We start from the raw sequence: 5,145 nt of genomic DNA on the forward strand, positions 1-5,145 counted from the left end.
TTACTACTCAAAAGTGTGGTCCGTGGATCAACAGAATCTGCATCACCTGAAGCTTGTTAGAAATACAGACTCTTGGGTCCTACCCAGCCCTACTGAATCAGATTTTGCATATGACCAAGATCCTCCCAGAATTCCTACACACATTAATGTCTGGGAAGCACTAGTTTCAGTACTGTTTCTTGGGAAAATTACCAGAGTCTTCCAGGCATCCCGTTCCAAGTTCTGACCTCCCCTTCTCAGCCATGGCTGTCTCCTACCACTGATTTGAAGATTCAGCTCTGGGCTCTCCTTGAACTCCTAACTTGCTTCAGACACCAACATCCCCAGACATTTTACAGTTGCTGGGAAACGAGAAGTTTTTTTCCCCCTGGAAGAGTTGCTATGTCTAGCATTCTCCTAGCTATCACACTGTCTGTACTTTTTGATGTAGCAATCCCACTGCGAGGACATTAGCCCCTGGGGCAGAGAGGGAACCAAAAGAAAATAGTTATTTATACTCAGATGTTAGATGTTTACAGCGTGTCTTCTTCAATCATAAACAATCACAGGAGAAACAACCCAAGTGCCCAGCAACGGCACAGGTTGGGGGGCAGGGAGGTGGTTGATTCCTAAGCACACCTGGGGACGGTGAGGCTGCCTCTAGAGACCTGTCATGATGCTGTAGAAAGTGTTCTGGCTGAGAAGTCAGGAAACCTGGGTCAACTTTCAGTTCTGCCCCTTTTAACTGAATCCCCTTGGGTAAGCCCGTTCAGTCTGAGGGCTTCAGGCCCTTCTTTGATCTCTAATCTTCGACATTCAATCTGTGTTCCTTGGTGCCACAAATCCTCCCACTATAAGCCCTTCCACAAAGAGAGGCAAGACTCAGAACACAAAGACCCTGGGAGAGGCAGCATGGAGACAGCGATTCCAGCAGAGCCAACAATAACCGCAGGGAGAGACAGAAAAAGAACACGTCTTGAACTCATATTCTCTGCAGACTCTGTGATACTAATAAAAGTTAGTGTTTACTCAGACTTGCTGTTCGCCAGACCCTGTGTTAAGTGCCTTATATGAATTAACTCACTTAATCCTCATATCAACACTATACAGTAGGAGTGATTAATCCCCAACTTTCCAGATAAGGTTTAGAAATGTGCCCCCAAATCACTCTGCTAGAGACGCCAGGACCAGGGGTTGAACCCTAATGGTCTGACTCTAGGATTCGCATGCTAACCCTCAACCCAGTGGTGATCTTGGACCAGCAGCATTAAGCACCACCTGGCCACTTGTGAGGAAGAAAATAAGTACCACCCAGACCCACTGAATCAGAAACTCGGGGGCAGGGCTCAGCCCTCTCAGTTTTCACAAGATTCCCCCAACCCAGGTGATTCAGATGCATGATAAATTTCTTGAATCATTGCTTTAGTCACATGTTGCTTTTGGTATTTATAACAATCCTTAGAAGTAGGTATGATGAACACCATTATATTGCTGAAGCAGCTGGGTCTCAAAAGGACCACTTGCTCACATTCAAATAACTGGAAAATAACAGAGTCAGGATTCGAACCCAAGCCCACCAGTGCCTGAACACTAGCTCTCTCCAGTACCTTGTGGCAACATTCGGCACCTCTACAAAAGTCAATGTTTCCAGAAGCAGAGGCGTGGAAGGAAAGCGAGAGTAAGGCTCTGGCCCTGGTAGGGGAGGAGGAGGGATGGTGCGGGAGGGGGGTGGGAAAATCAGCCAAGCCTTCTCTCTTTGGTCATTGTGCCCCTGAGGTGGCGGTGGCCACTTGGCTCTGCCTGGCTGGCCAAACATGTGCGTGCTGGGCCGCTAATTTCCCTGAGCCCCACAGCACAGCACAGCACCTATTTTTAGTTCAGCCCTGATGGGACACGTTTGCCGGGTGTTGCCAAATCACAAGAACAATCACACCCCGGTAGCAGGCGGGGGCTCTGCCTGGCTCCCAGACCAAGCAGGGCTGCCTGGGCATGCACCCAGCCTCCGCCCAGATGCTGGTCCCACCTGTACTAGCGCTAGGTGGGGAGAGAGGTTCCAGGGGGAGCTCAGGCCGTGGCAATCCTTTCTCTGGTCACAGGATGCTGCTGCTGAGCAGGCCATCAACTATCAGAGGCCTGGAGGGGCCCTGTGACTTATCCCTGGTTGCCCAGCCAGCTAGTGTTAACGTAGAAATCAGGACCCAGGCTTCCTGACTCCTTTTCCCTCTGCAAGGCAGCCAGATTTTGAGTACTTCAATATGTTTGTGTACTTGTGTTCTGTCTCTGCTAACAATAACAACAAATTAGCCCAAGGAATGTCGATGCCCATTATAACAGATGGAGCTTCCCAGGAGGCAGTTTGCAAAGGGAGAAAGCAAACCATAGACCCCAGGAGGTGATTTTCTATGGACAGCAACAGCAACACAGTGAAATGAGTAAAGGGAGCAAAAATCGGGGCTCCTAGGTTACAATCGTAGGCAGTACTTTTATGCTCATTTTCCCCCAAAGTGTTAAAAGTTTCTTTTCTGTTATCTAATACCTCATCGCAACTTACCCAAGAGAGAAGAGGAGCCGCAGACACTTTATTATTATTAATTATGAAGATGCTGGTAATGATTATAACTGCTGTATTTGGTGTCGTGCTCTGGGCTTTGCATTCATTAGCTCATTTAAACCCCGCAATAACCTCACGAGGTGGCTAACCTCAGCCTCATTTACAAATGGAGAAATAAAGGCTCAGAAAATGCAAGTCAGTTGCTCAAGATCAAGTAAGCTGGTAAGAGTCAGAGCCAGGCCTGACTTAGCCATATGGCACACCCCCTCTAGAAAGGAGGAGACTGGTTGGGAAAGCAGAGGACAAACAGATGGACAGACAGACGTGAGAGCTGCCTTCACATAGCAAATGAGTTCTTTTTTAGAGTGAGAAATAAGCAAGACCTGTTCCCTCGCCTAACCGGAGCTGTTGGGTAGAAGTTACTGGGAGGCAGATATTATTCACTGTAAGAACTGAGCATTGTGACTCATGTAGTAAGCTGCCTCAGATGTAGCCCCCAACTCTGGACGTGTGTGAGCAGAAGCTGCAGATGATTTATCTGGGATGGAAGAGAGGACGAACTGGAGTGGAATGGATGGCCCCCACCATTCCTCCTAGGTCCGAGATTTTACAGTATGTAAGCATGTAAGCGCCTGCGGACTGAATACCACACCGAGTACCTCTCCACACCCTTCAGAGCACCCAGCACACCCTGCAGCGACAGTGGTGAGGAAGTGTTTGCCGGGGCACGGCTTTCCCAGAGATGAAATCGACTCCCTCTGCATGGGTCCAGAACCAGCCTACAGGAAGCAGTTCTGTCTCTGCCACGCTAGCAGTTCTCAGCTCTAGCAAATAGTAACCCAGACTAGAACACTCTTTTTCTGGTCTCTCCGACCCTGCAGTGTGGTAATGATATAAGGTCTGCTAATTTGAAGTTCGCAGAACTGGAGAATGCAAATTCCAGGGAGGGTCCTCTTCTGCCATTCTCCTGCAGGAAAACAGATCTAATGGGGAAACCTTGAGAGTCGTCTGGACCTAAGACGTGGGAGCCATGGGCTGAGAATGGCAGTGCGGGAAGATGGCAGGAGCCTGGGCCTGACCCTCGGGGAATGCTGCAGTAGGCCTGTACTGCCAACCTGCATGAAAGAGAAAGGAGCTTCACTATTATTTTGAAGGTTTCGTAACTCCTGAAAGACTCCAATCCTAACTCTTACAGAGTTGAAAAAAATCAAAATTCAAAGGCACCCCGATGAGGAAATGAAATACAGTAAAACCTTGGATTGCAAGTCACTTGTTTAGCAAGCATTCCGCAAGATGAGTGAACATTTCTAATAAATTTTATCTCATGGATGAGTGATGTCTTTTTAAAAATATTTTCTTATAGTTTATTTATTTTTGAGACAGAGAGAGACAGACTAAGAGTGGGGGAGGGGCAGAGAGAGAGGGAGACACAGAATCTGAAACAGGCTCCAGGCTCTGAGCTGGATGTCAGCACAGAGCCCGACGCGGGGCTCGAACCCACGGACCTGAGCCGAAGTCAGACGCTTAACCAACTGAGCCACCCAGGCTCCCCAAGTGATGTCTTGGATTAGGAGTAGCAAGTGATCACAACTGAGCCAATGGTTTTTGAAATTCACTTTGATATATGAGTGAATATATCATATATGATATATGTGAATATATATGGGTGAATATGAGTGAATATATTTTGGATTACAGACATGTTTCCAGAAAAAACTACGCTCGCAAACCAAGGTTTTATTAAATCTGAAAAGACTACTGAGTTACAGAAAAGGAGTAAAGGAGAAAGAAAGAGAAGGAGGAATAAAGAAGAAAGAAATGAAAGGGCAAGAGGAAGGAGGAGAACAGCAAAATAAGTGGTGATGTTGATGACAAGACGGTGTCCTGTTAAGGCTGTGTTAGTCCCCCAGGTGCCCAGGTAGAGCCAACTCTGCGTCCCCGCAGCCACTGTCCTAGTTCACATGCTCCCCACGTCTCGCTGGCAGTGTTGGGTCAGCTCTCTCCTTGGCATCTGTCTCAAGTCTCTCCTTCTCTGTCCTCCGTCCATCCTGCGTACTTTTGTCCTAGACGTCAGCATCACTCCCTTGCTCAAAATCCCTCCCAGGCTTCCCTTTTCAATTAGATAAAGTCTCCTTAGCTTGATCACACTGCCATTCCTGCCTTTCAACCCACATCACACCTCACCCCTTCACACACCTTCCATTTCAGAAGAGTAAATGAGTCACTGTTCCCCAAGTGCACTGCTGAATTCCTGCCCCTGTCCATTTGCTCGTGCTAGTTTCTCCACCTGGATTGCCCTCCGCCCTCGTCTGAGTGCTAATACATCATCTGTCCTCTACGTCCCGGGTCCACATCACCCCTTCTCTGTGAATAATGTTCAACCCTCCTTGCTCCAACTGGAAGCAACCCCCAAAGCTTCCAAAGCGCTTTCTTGACTACCAGTAGATGGGTCAATCCCCGCACAAGAGCCCATCTGTGGCTAGAGGACTCAACAACAGAAAGAGGAAAGGGAAGAAGACAGAGTGTCTCTCTCTGGCGCTAACAGTTATGACCAGTCACTGTTAAACTCTGTCCAGGGTTCCCCAGCGCCTTTTGGCCCCAGGCCCACCATGTGA

At 48.2% G+C, this 5,145-nt stretch overlaps 1 non-coding gene across 1 annotated transcript; it reads right to left on the reverse strand.

Annotated features, from left to right (window-relative positions):
* Positions 1 to 4,006: 4,006 nt before the first annotated feature.
* On the reverse strand, positions 4,007 to 4,077 carry TRNAR-UCG (transfer RNA arginine (anticodon UCG)). The gene has a single exon. It is a non-coding gene; the product is annotated as a tRNA-Arg (tRNA).
* Positions 4,078 to 5,145: the final 1,068 nt, after the last annotated feature.

The sequence above is a fragment of the Crocuta crocuta genome, unplaced genomic scaffold (genome assembly GCF_008692635.1).
Source record: "Crocuta crocuta isolate KB4526 unplaced genomic scaffold, BGI_CrCroc_1.0 scaffold85, whole genome shotgun sequence".
Taxonomy (NCBI): Eukaryota; Metazoa; Chordata; class Mammalia; order Carnivora; family Hyaenidae; genus Crocuta; species Crocuta crocuta.